The sequence below is a fragment of the Halichoerus grypus genome, chromosome 11 (assembly GCF_964656455.1).
Source record: "Halichoerus grypus chromosome 11, mHalGry1.hap1.1, whole genome shotgun sequence".
In the NCBI taxonomy this organism is placed as follows: domain Eukaryota; kingdom Metazoa; phylum Chordata; class Mammalia; order Carnivora; family Phocidae; genus Halichoerus; species Halichoerus grypus.
In genome coordinates this window covers 40,634,818-40,650,834 of record NC_135722.1, presented here as the reverse complement: position 1 = coordinate 40,650,834, position 16,017 = coordinate 40,634,818, and the positions used below count along the sequence as shown (strand labels likewise).

The 16,017-nt window shown below is 38.4% G+C and overlaps 1 protein-coding gene across 16 annotated transcripts in view; it reads right to left on the bottom strand.

Annotated features, from left to right (window-relative positions):
• SOX6 (SRY-box transcription factor 6) overlaps nucleotides 1-16,017 on the bottom strand; it is a 605,015-nt gene that overhangs the window by 84,645 nt on the left and 504,353 nt on the right. The gene's annotated exons all lie outside the window — the stretch shown is intronic.

The window sequence follows — 16,017 nt, the reverse complement described above, 5'->3', positions numbered from 1 at the left end:
GCTTTTGGGTGAAATTGGTAATAAATGAATGTGTTAATCTGCTATGGTTAACCAGAATTCAGATACCTCAATCTTCACACTATTTAATGCTTGGAAACTCCATTCAAATATTTTCTTTTCTTCTTATAATCAGGATTAAGCCATTACCTTGATATTCATATTTCTATCATAATAAATAGAAAGCTTCCTAGTTCATCAACCACAGGGAAAATAGCTCAAACTTTGCCATATTAGTAAGGGAAAAAAACAGGTGGTTTGTATGTAATTTCCAGCATTACTATCATTCAGATGGACAAATAAAAAAAATTACAGTAATCAAAAACAGACCTTTCAGCACATGTAATTAAATGAAAGCTTAATAAAGAATAATTTGCAAGAGCCAGATGTGCTTATGTCATGATTGTTGCTTTCTTTGGAACAATTTTTCTAATATAACAAGCCTCTAAAGAAATTAAAGTTTCATAATTCTGTATGTGCAATGACTCAGTGGCAAGAAAAATTCACAAGTAAGAGTCAGTCAAACTGCTAGGACTTGGGGAGAAAAGGCTACCTCTTCTGTTTCCTTTTTACTCTGTGGTATCCTTTTCCTTTGAAATTCAGCCAGGTATCTCCAAAGGGGGGGCAAGTGAAGCTTCTGAAATTTTTCTGCTTGGATAAAACCACTGAAGAAAAGTTTTATACTGAATGGAGTGAAGATGGTTGAGAGCTGAAAAAGCGTCGGCCACACAGTATCTGGTGTCGTGACCAATATGCCCTCCTACTGAGTATTAAAGAGTCATCAAATCTGAGAGAGGCAAGAGTCCTTTGGTATCATTTATGCCTTCATTTTCCCTCAATAATTCACAAGATCAGAAGAAAGTCAATTTTACTCAATTTTGACTCCTCCAGGGAACTTCAACTAGTCAAAGACACAGAAAAACAAATCCTTGGGAACAAATCTGTTTTTTAAAAAGCTGACTAAACTCAGAAAGCCTTCAGATTGAACAATAGAGTTGTTTTTTGCTTTTTAGAAATAATATTAATTGCTTCCTCTAAAGCTTTGAAAACCATTTATTTCATATCCCTTTCTAGTGGTTTGTACCTAAGAGAGGAAAGACCCCAGAAATGCTGAGATTCCTCAGAGTTCCCTGTGAACTGTGATCACTGGTCGTGGCAAGAAGCAGCATCGCCACATACCATAGCACTTACAGAGCTGGGTCAACTGGACAGTAGGATATCAGATAAGATGGAGTAGAATAAGCCTTGAAATAAAAATCAGAAAACAGAGCCCAATGTAAAGATAGAAGGCGCTCACGAAGGTAAAAATTGTCACATCCTATCTAACAAAATATATAATTTTAGATGTAAGTACCATGCTTCAGACTCAAGACTTCAGATCTGACCTAGAAAAAAAGAATGCCATTCACTGAATAGGTGCAGGTTTACCAAATGATTTCGCAGACAGCTCATCTTCTAAGCTAACATTAACTGAATATGTTCTATATGCAAGTCTCTGTGTTAGAAACTGTGGAGGATTCAACGTCTTGGAACAAGCACATAGCTTTGGAGAAGATGTAAGATAGATCCTGAACACTTGATGTGCACCTTTTTTGTGGTGCTTATCACTTTTTTTAAACCTGTGTTTAGTTGTACACATATGTCTTATCATGCTGGATAGACCATAAGCTTACTGAAGTCATGATCCACCTGATTATTTGAATGCCTAGCAGCAAGAATAGTGCCTTGCAAATAAAAGATAAGCAATCAATATTTTCTGAATTAACATACTATGTAAAATCACTGGATGTTAGGAAGGAGAGATATTCTCTATAAATGAGGCAACAGAAGTGGTATATGATAATATTTATCGTATATGATGAATAATTTTATGCTCCTGAGTTAAAAAAAAAGGAAAATAAACCCAGCCCAAATTAAATCACACTGTTTCACAAGACATTAATCTTTTGAAGTCATTTGTTAAAATGTTAACTAGAAAGCTTTTCGATAACTGCTAGCTTCAGTCACCTGTCTCAAACTTTTCTGACACAAATTCTACTGTTGAGTAGCAACTGAGGGGGTAGTACCAATTTTTCTTCTCAGCCTAGTTACTTATTTAGTTTCTCTAAATGCTACGGCATCCTTTTTTGGAAGAACATAAAATATGAGTTATTCAAATAAATAGCTTTAGTTCAAAAACTCCTTTGCAGGCTAATGGTTTGGGAAAGAGAAAGGTTAAACTCTGATAAACTACTGCATGAGGGTTTACAAAAGTGTCATTCCACATAGGATTCTGAGATCATAGTTCATAGTCACAATGATGATGATGAATATTCATTTCCAAACACAGTTGAGGTTTATAAAACCAACAATGTAGTAAAGCTTGTAACAGGCTTAGCCAGAGTCTCACAAACATTTAAACTTTGGTGAAGACTGTTTCTGTAAATATAGATTTTTTCCATTTCAATTTTGAAAAATGTTCACTGATTGTTTGGGATATTGTTTCTTTGTCCAAGATACATAAAAGACATGCAGTGCATACATGTAAAAAATGAGCCTAGCTAAATATTTTTTCAAAATTATAAAATCACACATATTTTATAGGAGCATTTTCAGAAATGCTTTTACTATTTTATGGCTAAAAATATTCCACCTTTATTATTATTAGTTCAGGTTTAATAAAGTAGCCAGTACTAAGATTTTGGTACGTTGAAAAATGCCACACTTAGTCCCAGAACTGAAAGGGTCTTACCAGATCATTTAGTCTAGTCTTACCTCCTCCTTCTACTGATAAGTGGAGGACTATAGAAGAGAAGTGCCGTGCTCAAGACAGCATAACTAGTTAGTATTGGTATTAGAAGAACACTCTAGCGCTCATTTCAACATTACCATTTAAAGTAGAAATGACTATATGATGAACCAACCATTGTACCCTGCAGGGACATTTCCAGCATTGATGAATTTGTTCAATGGCAAATCTTTATCAAATGCTTACTATTACCTAAACATTACGCTAAATACTAGAGGTGCAACAGCAAGCAACTCTGAAATAGCCCATGCCTTAATGGAGCTAGAAAGAATAACTGATATTAAATAAATGCTTAGACAGTAACTATGAACTATGGTTAGGTTGAGTGCTGAGAAAGAAAAATACAGAATGTCAAAAGAACATCGAACAAAGGTATTTAACATAGTCTGGAGAATCAAAATAGCTTCTCTAAGGAAGTAATACTTTAAGTAAGAATTATCCAGGTGGAAAGGCTATAAAGAACATTCCAGAAAAAAGAACACTGATCATTATGGCTCTGAGATAGAAAAGAAGGTAACATTTTAAGAAACTCAAAAAGGGCCAACGTGGCGGGACTATTGAGTGAGGGTGGAGTGGCATAAGAAGAGGCCAGAGAGGGGTAGAGTCTTAATAGGTCACATTAATCATTTTAGACTTTAACCCTCAAAAAAGAAGGATCTAGAAAAAGCAATGAACTAAAACTAAGACACCTAGAATCTTTCCCATGCTTTACCACTAACTCATTGACCAATCTTTTAAATGAATTAGATTAAGAAAGTCCTATGAAGAGCTCACAAATCCATAAATATATACCTCTAATACTGTTTCTAGAGTTCTGTGTCCTGAGACTAGCCTTAAAGAAAAACCTATCTTGCATTCGGATCCTAGTGATACTTTAATAACTAGGCCTACTTACATTCAACACAAAACAATAGGTCTACCAAATTCAGCCTTATGGTGAAATTCTTGAGTGTCTTGGACTATATACATTAGTCTATGGTCAGGACCTAAAAAATGTATTGTGTCAGTCATTTTATAACACTACAGCACTTGGGAAGAGAGGCCTGCTTTACCCCCAGTGCAGCCAAATTCATGTCAAATTATAATGAGTAGTGTCACAGTGTACCTAATACTTAACATAATGTGAAATATACAGATATATATATATAAAATACCTGCTTTCTATGATAAAATGATGTAAGATCTCCAGTGGAGAGCCCCATAGAAAAAAAAGGTGCAAGGCCTGTATTCTCATAATCATACGATTTTCACATAATCACATAACCACTCATCCAGCCATTCAATCATCACCCTCATTCATTCATGTGTTCATTCAACAAACATACATTGTGCACTCGGTCAGGTTCTGTGTCAGGTATTTTACATTTATTATTATTATTATTTTTAAAGATTTTATTTATCCATTTAATTGACAGAGAGAGAGAGAGAGAGAGACAGCGAGAGAGGGAACACAAGCAGGGGGAGTGGGAGAGGGAGAAGCAGGCTTCCCGCCGAGCAGAGAGCCTGATGCGGGGCTCAATCCCAGGACCCTGGGATCATGACCCGAGCCGAAGGCAGTCGCCCAACCAACTGAGCCACCCAGGCGTCCCTACATTTATTATTTTATTTAGTTTTCAAAATAATTATAAAAATGGGAATTATTATCTATTTTAGAGTCAGTCTCACTTTAAAGCCCATGTGCTTTAAGTAAGCTTTACAGTGAATAGTAACGAAACCCACTTCCTGTGCCCAGCCACCAGACAAGAATCATTGTCCAAGGAGAAGAGAGATTCTGATGTTGCTGCTGCTCCAAGTTCTCAAATAGCAAACTATATTTCCAGATGTCTTGCAGCGACTTTCTCTCAAATGGCACTTCACAGTCCTCAAATACGGAAAGAGTTAATGGTACCAGCAGCCACCTGGAAGGAGCAAGGGGCACAATTTTGATCTAAACAACTCCCTTCTTCAGCCAATCTCTGAGCCATAAGAGAAGACACTCGAAATACCCTAGTGACACATATTTAATAGACTGATAAAGTAAAAGGAACTATGCAGAGTATAGGTAGAAATAGGAGAACTTGATAAAAATGGAAATTGACAGGGGCTTTAAATTGGCACCAGTATGCTCCAGTATATGGAAACCAACAGTAAAAAAGCAGGCACAGCTTCACACACTGGATTCTCTTTGGAGTAAATTCTCCTGTGTTTTGTCATTTCAATTAGAAAGGGCATTTTAAAGTGGCCTGTCGGAATCTGGCCTAGAGAGAAAGAAAAAACATCTTCCTTCAAATACAACTAGCCTATTGGTGGATAATGAAGTAAGGAAGGGAGGGAAAATGCTATTCTATAAAAACAGATTCAATAGGCACTACTGAAAGCTTTCAAGCCCGACCCTTATATTTACCCCACTTGCTGTAGGCCCACATAGTATCTGAGAACCCCAGACCCCTCGCCCTGGTTAACTCAGATTCTGTTCTTGTGCACCACACACTACTGGGGGCGGGGTGGGAGTGGGGGGGTGGCAGTTGGAGATGTTGGAGGAAACAAGCAGGGTGGGTGAGGGCATCGTTACAGAAATGTCATTATTTACTTGACTGATGCTTCCTAACGCTACGCCCCAAGCCTGGCTCAGTTCTCCAGGGACATCCTGGGTTTTGTTACCTTCTCAAAACAATGCTGATGACAGTTCCTCTGCCTACCGAGCGAGGCATGCCATAAAGCTGGACAAGTTCAGCTGTGAGGCTATGAGAAGGTAGAACGGAGACAGGGGTAATTAAGCAGCATGACTTAGTGCTTGTTCAGCACAGGGAAGAAAATATGTCAGTAACAAGTCATTACAGACTGGTTGGGGGGGTGGTGCAGAGAAAGCTTAAAAATAATTTGAAAGAGATCACAAATACTTTTACTTCTCATAAACCTCCAATGTCAACAAAATGATCCAGGAAATATAGCTGTGGTTTCATGGAAGGAAAGAACTGAAGTCCTTGTTTTTTAGCATAGAAGGTACTTGTTTAGCTAGACCCCTAATATTTGACACCAAGAAAATTGGCTGTAGGGATAGGAGATGAGAAGGAATAGGGGAAGAGCTACCACTCCCACTCCTCGCATTTTGGGTTAATTTCCAAGTCAGCCTCCTTGCTTCTCCTGCGATATTCTTTCTTTTCCTATTAACCCCTCTTGTTTGTCATAATCCTACTCATCTTTTGAGTCTCAAGTCAAAAATCACTTTCTCCTTAAAGCCTTATCTGACCCCTGCCTCTTTTGTGCTCCCACCATGTCTCTTCTACTCCTGTATACTCTATGGAATGTCTTTTTTTCATGTCTTTATCTCCCAGCAGATTCCAAGCTTCTTAAGGGAAGGACTGAGTCTTATTTATGTTCCAGGGACCTAACATCATGCCTGACATTTAATAGATGCTCTCCTAACACTGACCTCTAAAACTCCTTTATTTCCCTTCTTGTCGCTATCATTTTGGAATCATTATTATTTCTGCCCACACCCTTTTCTTCGTATACCTTTTCCTCACACCCTGTCCAAAAGGAGCCCCAGAGATGGAAGTCAACCTTCTCTGTTTTGGTCTTCTTGAACCTATAAAGCATGTGGGTTCATAAGTCATGCACTGATTTTCTTGCAAGGAAACACCAGATAACACAATGTTAGCAGAAGAAAGAACTGTAAACATCATCTAATCCAATCCCTTTGCTTTACAGATGAGGGAAACTCAAACCTATTGCAGGAAGATGATTTGCATAAGAATACCAACTGGCAAGCAGTAGATAGAAGGAAATCTAGAACCCAGATTCACTACTTGCCCCCTCTGTGTTCACATGGACTCTTTTCTCCTTGTGCTCTGTTCTCTTAGGGAACTCAGTGCAAATAGAATATGTACATTTTATCAGAGCTCTTGATCTGGACTACATAAAAGGATTGTTTTCCCACCATTCCCCTAGAATTAAAAGAGAAATGTATCCTATATGTACTTGAATAGTAATCACTGGGCACCCAAGCATAATTTATGTTGTAGAATTTTATTTTAATATTTATTTTAAAATGTACAAATTTAAAATGCAACTACAGTAATTAGCTTAAGGTAATTATAATCATGTTAAGGTGTTTTCAGATTTTTAAAAATGAAAGTTTATGCAAATACACATAAAGGGCCAAAATCTGTCTCAGGTGAGAGCGGACCTATTTCACCCCCTTTAAGACTTCAGCTATTTGCCTTTCTACAACAACCAAAGGAAAAATAGGACAAGCATTGACTGTAAGCCATTGGAAAGCCAGGACCTGTTCAATTCATTTCACTATCCCCTGCAGCCTGCTCAAGAATGTCAAGTAAAGAAAAATGAATTGAAAAAAGAGTTTTCCTGGCTAGAGATCCTCTTGCCTATTTTCTCAAGCACTGAGTAGCTCCTCTGACATAACCCATTGTGCTATGGGGTGGGGAGGCAAGGGGAGAATATGCTGGGTGTGGAGGAGAGGAGAAGCTGTAAAAAAAAGAAAAAAGAAAAGGCGAGAGGCTCAGGTCAATGGTCCTACCATTCTATGAAGAGAACTTTTTTAAAAAAATTCTGAATCCATCAGGTTGAGCGCCCAGGCAGTCATCTGCTACAACAACAAAACAAAACAAAACAAAACAAAACACACCAGAATTCCCTCTTGGATTACACCAATTATACTGGAATGAGTTCAGAAGAGCTTTTCCTCATGGAACATAGTTGCACAGTGCAAATAACTAAGTATAAGCAAAGTGACCCCCAATAATTTTAACAAGAAACCTCGGTCTCTCCTTGCTTTTTCCAAGTATCTTTCTTTCAGGGTGCCAAATAAAGTGTGTAAATACATAATGCTTTATTTACAGAAATAAAGTTCAGTCATTGAAACAATTAGTACTTTGGTTTTTGAAGCAAGTTATTCAAAGAGGTGATAATGAGGGCAGTTGGAAATCGACATTATGGGAATGAATCTGACTGTTTTCCTTCTGTTTCCAAGAGCTGGGCAGGCACTGCTGAAGAGACCCAGCTCTCTGAATGTGCTCCAAGTGGTACAGCTTGCATTCGTAACGCTCCTTTAACTCTCTAGTCACAAAGCTGTAGCTCATCAGGGAAACTTAAACAAGTGCATCTTGACTCTACCAATAGGAAATAAAAACTCTTCGAGGAGTCCAGAAGTTGGATTTGAAATCTAAGCATTATTTCCCATGGTCTTTAAGTCACAGGGAAGTTTCAGTGGGTATATATATATTTGAGTACATGGGCTGAGTTCAGTAAAGTACTTTTTAAGTAAATGAGTATATATTAGGTTCCTAATATTTAAAAGCATTGTTCCTTTGTAACCAAAAGGTGAATTTTGGTTCAGATTCATTCAAAAAGTATTTATTGAGTGGTTACTAATGGCCAGGCACTATTTGGGAAAACAGAAGTGAGCAGTGATTTTGGGGCAGGGAGAGGGGAGGAGGAGACAGAGAAGACAATAAATAAGCACGTAGGTACGCGTAACTTTGATGCTAATATGTGCCATGGAATATAAAGTGACCGGGTATATGAATATGGGGGAGGGGGAATTTTTAAATACTGAGGAGGTCAGGAAAACTAAAATAAGGGGCATTTGAGTAGAGACCTGAAAGAAGCAAGGGAGTAAGCCATGTCACTACCAGGGGACAGCATCCCAGGCAGAGGCAAAGGATAGGTGAATGTCCCGAGGTGAAGAGATGCTGGTGCTTGGAATGTGTGTGGAACAGCAAGGAGGCCAGTGTGGCTGGAGCAGAGTGAGGTGGGCAAAGGGTGATGGGTCAGATGTCAAAAAGAGGGCAAGGGAGCCAGATCATGTAGACCTCAAATACTATCAAACAGACTTCGGATTCCATTCCGAGTTTCCGGGTTTCTAGGAAACACCATTACAACAACATGGCAGACCTGGGAATCCCTCAGCAATACCCACAGAAAAATCTGGAGATATGCCAGGACTGCCTTGCCTTGGCCCATGATGACTGCCAAGAAACCAGATGCTGTTGCTTGAAAAATATTCTACAACTGCTCAGCTTCTATGCCCTTCGATTTCCACCCATAATGAAGCCTCCAAAACAACAGAATGAAGACAAATATGAGTGAGTATTCAATGAAGAAAAAAGTAAGTTTTTATTTAAATTGTTAAAAATATATATTTGGGAAAACAAAATTGCATGAAAGAAAAGTATAATATTTTCTATATGCTATTTTTCTTCACTTTAATCAAAGGACAGAACAAATGTTGCTGGTTGGAAATAAACATGTTTATTATATGAAAATGTTTTCAGTGTTTTTAAACTGAACTTGGTTTTTAACTTCTCAGGAGACTATGGAAGACTGAACACAAGAGTCATGCTAATGAACAAAATTCATGCCTATGATGAAATGCACAGATTTATTAAACAGAAATTTCATATCAATAATAGTAACATGAAATGTACATTTGCAGTAAATATTCAGGGAGGTAAGGATGTATTTTGAATTCACTTTTAAGTGATCAAGTAAACTCGACAAGAAATAATACAAAATGTCCTCTTCTTACTTTCCTCTTTTATTTTCTTCTGTATTTTTTAAATTCAAATTAATGTTTTACCCTGTTTCAGAGCCACCTCCACTAACTGTCATTTTTTGAACTGCAAATTATTAATATTGCCAATTGGAGAAGTTCAGCATATTTTACAGTATGTAAATATGCCATCTGTATCCTACAGTAATACCCATGGCTTACTCCCTAATTAGCAGAAAGGAATGATACCTTATCCATAGCAGCCATGGTAAAAATCATTCAAATAGTGTGTAATAAGCACACAACACACTTTATTGTCACTAGATGTGATACTAATACATACACCAACAATCCACCTTTAAAAATCCTTGTAACAGATGAAGCAAGTAATGGTTAATATAAGTGCTAAGAAGACCCTTAGAAAAATAAGGTTTATAAGTTGCTGTGAGAGGCAGGACAGCACAGTGATTAAGAGTATCGAAAACTAATGATGTAATGTATGGTGATTAACATAACATAATAAAATTAAATTAAAAAAAAGAGTGCACACTCTTTTGTCAGAACTAGGTAATCTAAGGCAAGGTTATTTAATCTCTCTGGGCCTTAAATTTCCACATCTTTAAAATGGGAAAAATAATAGTACCTGCTCCAAAAGACTGTTGTATGGAGTAAATGAGTTAATGCGCAAAACATACTTAGAAGAAGGGCACACTATAGAGACTTATTCCTATCAGTATATTCTCTTGAAGAGATATCACTCCAAAGATCTTACTCAGAAAAACATCTGGCATTTTTATTCAATTTAGCAAAAATGTATTAGGGATACAAAGATGAAGAAGATATGCGGTCTCTCCCAGGAGCTCACAGCAAGGAGCGGAAGGAGAAAGGGAGAGAGCTACAATATGATAAACAGTAGCATAGAAGCATTTACAAATTACTCCTGAAACACCACCAATGGGAACAAACGGGCATTTGTCCCCAGCGTTATTGAGACACTGGCAAAAAATATCATGTCAGGTTTAGGTGTACAATGTGATGATATGATATATGTACATAATGCGAAATGATTACCACAATAATGTGAGTTAACACACCCACCACGGTTAGTTTTGACTGCGAACAGTTAGGGAAGCTTTGCTTATGTGGAAGCTCTGGAAAGAGATCCTATGTTAACTAAAATGTATAAGTAATCCTATAAAATTATTTAACCAAAAAAAAAAAAAAAAAAAAACCCAACAATCCTGAGAAGAATGAATACCATGCCCTAGAACGTGCAGTGTTTAGACTTAACAGAGTTCCTATTCTGCTTTTATTAACGTCCCCCCTCCCAGTCCATTCCTTCAGGCTAGCACCCAAAGACTGCTTCACAGAACTAAGATGGTGACACCAAAGGCCAACGTGGTTGTGAGAAGACTAAAGATTTATAAAATGTGGCACTTTTCTAGTAAAGGCTATTCATTTAGGGAACAGGAACTTTGTTTTGTTTTGTTTTTTGTTTTGTATTGTTTTTTGGTTTGTTTGTTTGTCCATTGTTGGACAGAGAAAATCTTTAAGCATTCAAGGTCTTAATTTAGGAAGGATATTTCAGAATCTCAATACCTCGTGTAAGCCTATCATAACACCTCTGGAAAACTCTCATTACGTGATGTAAAATCGCAGCTTTAATTTGTTAAGAGGGCATGATTCCGAGTGGACCGTGAAATATTTATGTCGCTATGCAGCTCTTTGAAGGAATAATCTTATGTTTTTGTGCCTGTCGTGGGTCAGAGGTTCAAATCAGCACTTCTTTCTGTCACTCCTTATATGTTTTACTGTAATTTACAGCTCAGCAAGAGGACTCATAAAACAAAAGTGTCTATTTTATTTCAGCAACTAATTCTAGTTAATCAAAGATTTCCAGCCAAACAACCCAGCATGAAACTCTGCATGGAAAATATGAGGAGAACAAAGCATTTTGTCAAATAACACATCTCATGATGTAAACACATATGTCTCTTAGAGGGAATTTTATCGTTTCCACATTATCGGCGTACAAAAGGAGCATTCTTGTCGCAGACCTGGTGCGACTGTGGAGGCATCGTCATTGGAAACAAGAGCCTGATTAGGTTCCCACACAGATATGAATAGACTTTCCTTTTTTAGTGAAATCGCTGCTTTTATTCCTTTTTAAAACAGACTGGTAATTGTCACCCTAAAAACACTGAATTGTACTAGGGCAACATTTGTTTCTGCTCTTTTTTCCCATCTTTTTAGAATCAGCCAATAACATTACTATCCCTTCTGGTTGGTCCTCTTCTGGAAAGTCTGAGTTAATCCACAGCTGTGTGAATGTGAAAAAGGGACACAGCAGGCAAAGTCTGTTGGGTCTCTTGTCTGCTAATAAAGTGCAGAGTCTGCAGGACAGATGTTAAGAGGATCTGTTAAATAAGTCAGTGGCAGAGATCCTGACCTCTGCCAAGGAACATTTTATTATTCCAGAAAGGGGCATAATTGCACAATTAGAAGAACCATAGCTTTTCTTTATAGATTTTTACTCCTTGCTTCATCATTTGCTTGAAATATAGTATCAGGGACCATTCACTGAGAAGCAATGTGCTTAATATGATTGGGTTTAGCACAAACTTCAGATTACAAGATCTCCCCAAGTCCCAGGGAAATGGTTGGACCTTGGCTTTGCTTCAATCTTAAACAGTTTTGTTTATTCTGCATGTATCATTACACTATTTGTACAGTTTCACTTGCCACAGGGTACCATTGTACTAAAGGGACTATGAATCTTACCAAACATAGTTCCCTAACTATTAAATCTAGTGTAATGGGAAATGTAAACTAGAGATCAAATTAATAGAGGAGTATCACATCATAAAGTTGTTCGCTATACCTTATACCACTTTACCGTTTGCGGTATGAATAAAATCATGTCTGCCACATGCATTGCAAATTCCCAAGTGTGGTGTGAAAGGCACTTTGTGATCTGACCCCTCGCTTACCTTTCCAATCTCACCAACTATTGGTCTGGTACACTCGGCCTTTGCCAGACTATTTGTCGTTTCCTGAATGCGCCATGCTGTCCATTGCTTCTACACCTACAGGCAGGCTGAGCTCTTTGTCTGGAGTGCTTTTTCTCTTCTCTGTTATCTCTGCCACACTGTATCCTTGCCCCATAAACCTAGTGAGCTTCCACTCTCCTTTCAAGGTTCCATTTTAACACCATCTCATCCATGAAGATCGCCCATATTTCCCCAGGCGGAGCTTAACACCTCTTCCTCCCGCAGGGTTTTCATTCTGGATGCATACCTATTCTAACAATTATCACATGGTCTACTAGACTGTGGGCCCTCTGAGGGCGGAGATCCAAGGTCTGATCTTAGTATCTTGCTAGTAGAAAGCGAGCTTACTACACACAGTAGGTACTTAATAAACATTTGGGGAATCGATGTAGGAGTGAATTAATTAAAAAAAAAATCCTTTTTTTTCCATGTTAATATAAGCTTGTATTCTGGTCTTGTCGCTACTACCAGCACTGTTACAGGGTCTTACACTTGTTTTTTTAAAGGATAATCTTCATTAGGTTGGTACATTCAATTGCAAAAAATCTCTCTCTACAAAAACTCATCCCCACCCACCTGCACCCAGAACAGGTACAGGCATGAGCTATACTGTCCTCTTGGCCATGTTTAAATTTGGTTCAGTTCTTTTCTTATAAATGTATTTAAAAGAAGCAATCAAATTTAGCTCTTCACAGCGTTGCCTCACAATTCCGCATATCCTAACCCAGGCCACTTACAAGCTGTGTGGCTTTGGTCAAGTTAATCCACCCTTCTGGGCCTCAGTCTCTTCAACTGTAAAACCAAAAACTTCACATAATACTTGACAGTGTGTAAAGCACTTTTCATAAGGATTTTCTTATTTATTCTTCACAACTGCCCTTTGGGGTGAGTATTAGTCCTAATCCCATTTAATGGAATCTGCACGCATAGGAAGATTAATTTGCCCATGCTCATGGAACTGGTGGTAGAGTTCAGATTTGGCCCTCAAGGCCTCTGAGGGCCTTTCCAGCTCTGGAAATCTGTGCAATTTACAATTTCATTGCCTATTTGTGAAGGCTTTTCTTTCAATATGGTGGCATTTTTTTCTTGATTAGTAGAAAGTCCAGTTTAAAGTACCTTATTCACTGCCTGGCCATCACTTCTTTCTGAAGAACACTGCACTGGGCCTTATGCTTTTTGAATTCAGGAGCAGTCATTGGGCATAGGTATTAGGACAAAAAAGATTTCAAAAAGCCTATATACAACCAGCTTGGTCACCAATAAGTGAGTATATTTATATACATATTTACCAAATGATTTGCCACATGTTATCTGTTCTTATCACTTTGACATTTTGCTCATTTAGTTGAGTTCCTCCCTAGGCTATTATCATAAGAGGTCAATAGCTTGCTTAGCCTGAGTACCTAAAGCATGTACTATATGTTTTTAAAATATTTTTTTAATGAATACATGAATAAGAGAGATACTAGTATAAAGGTGTGGAGAGAAATGATGTTTATTGAGTATTTACCATGTGGCAGATATTGTGCTAGGCCACTGGATTGTGTTACTTCATTTAATCCTTGCAATATGGGAGGTGTCATCATCTCCATTTCTCAGATAAGGAGACTGAGGTGCAGGGAAAGTTAGCTCAAGGTCACATAGCTCTTTTTTGTTGGTTGGTTGGTTTGTTTTTGGTCACATAGCTCTGTTAACTGAAGAGGTCTTGAGGAACCAAGAAGCGCTGCTTTCTTGAAACCTCCAAGCCATTCACTATTGTACAGACAGAAAACATGTCAGAGAGCAAGCTAGCTGCTGAGTAAAGAGGAAGCATGTTGCTGCAATACATGGTGGCAAATCATCACCTAATGATATACAGTCATTTCCCTGTTTCATAGTGAAGTATATCTGTGTTTGGTGATAGTGTTTCATAATCAGGAGATGTGGCAGAGGTGGATCTAAAATCAGGAATGGTACGGTTGGATATAGATGAATTATGTCTGACTATTTTGCTCTGGGACTAAAAAATGTCTCTTTATTAAAATGGCTAAGAAATGCCTCATTATTAAAATGACTGATAAATGGATGGGGAAATGAAGGACTTCCACCCCAGTTAGTCACATCCAGACCTCTATTATCTCAACAAAGCTTCTCACTCTCTCCTGGTTGTGTTCCATCGAAGCCAATGATTTACCTGTGCATTATCCAGAGACTGCCCCTTGGGTCCTGAGCAAACACTTGCTTGGACGTGAAGAAAATGTTCTGAGCAGATAAACAGCCATGCTGCAGAGAGGGGTGTCTTTTTGTACGGGGGCTAAGGAACTCTTAAACTCCGGAGGGCAACCCCAGCGTTGTGAGGACTACACGGGTCACAAGCTCCACTGCATTTACTGACAGTGAGTGTTTCTCCTGCTTTTTTTTTTTTTTAATTTATTTGCTTTTTTCTTTTTAAGCAGAGCAAGTGATACTCCATTGAGAATGCGATGCTAAACCACTTTTCCTTCAGAGTTTTTAAACTGGGCCTCTGAGAAGGAGTTTGATACAATTCAATGACTGAAGTAATACCTTTGTCCATTTGAGCATTAAATGGCCCGTTGAAATACAGCTTAGTTAGAGGGAATTTCAGAAATAGTACTTTCTAATTTTTTTTTTTTTAATTTCCCTCCCAGCTGACTAGAGCAGAGCTTAGAAAATGCAGCTCAATCACTTTCCACAGCCTCTCAGGTCAGCCTCTCACCAGTGTTAATTAAATATACCCCCCTTAGAATATGAGGTTAAGTGAGAGCAACACTGCGTTCTTCTCCAATATACTACCGTGAACACAACCAGCCATGACGTGTTTATAAGAAGGTTTCCTTGAACGCAGAGGTCTCACTAAGGAAAAATTATAAGAGGAAAAGCTACATAAATGCATCAACTGTTCATCACAAAACATATTGTAACCTACACATTTCTATATCTATTGTGCTGAAATAACACATATCATAAAGGAAATTGGTGTAACAGATGGTTTCAGTTCTGGGTAGCAAATGCAGACCAGTTTTCAGTGTGATAAAGTAAAACCGTAAAAGCCAGTGCATAACACAGTCAATCTCTTACCTAAAAGTCTTCCTTCCTCTCAAGTGAGAGAACTCGCCCTGATAGCTACAAGGATTGGTGTATTTTCTCTTTTTGGCGGATGTTCTATCTTCTGTGGCACGACTTGGCCAAACTCTGAAACTGACAGTTGCTGAAATAATGGCTCTAAACTAGCCACTTTCAATTAGAAGTCTTTTGCAGCTATTGGGTTTACAGTTTTAAAAAGTTCCATACACTGTCCAGAGCTATTTGTAAATGAAATCACTTAAAATAGAGCTCTTTTAATACTCTATAATTAGTCTTGTCTCTCTGAACATGACTTTACTGTAAAGGCTCCTTCCTGACTCTCCTATTGTCCCAAGATTGCCGAGAAGAACGCAGCCAAGCGATAATTCAACATTATTGCTGCTTCAGTGCACTAATCGCTTAAAGAGCAGCAAAGACTCTGTGCTCTCTGCCCCGCAGCCCCCACAGCCTCCTGGCCCGAGGCAGGCATCCCGACCCAGCCATGTCCAGATGTCAAGAGGAATCCCCAGCTCCTGATGCAGCAGGCGCTCCATTCCAGTATGGTCAAACATCTGCTTCCTCTGCTGGCATGCAACCTGCTGAACATGCTCAGAGCGCAGCACAGG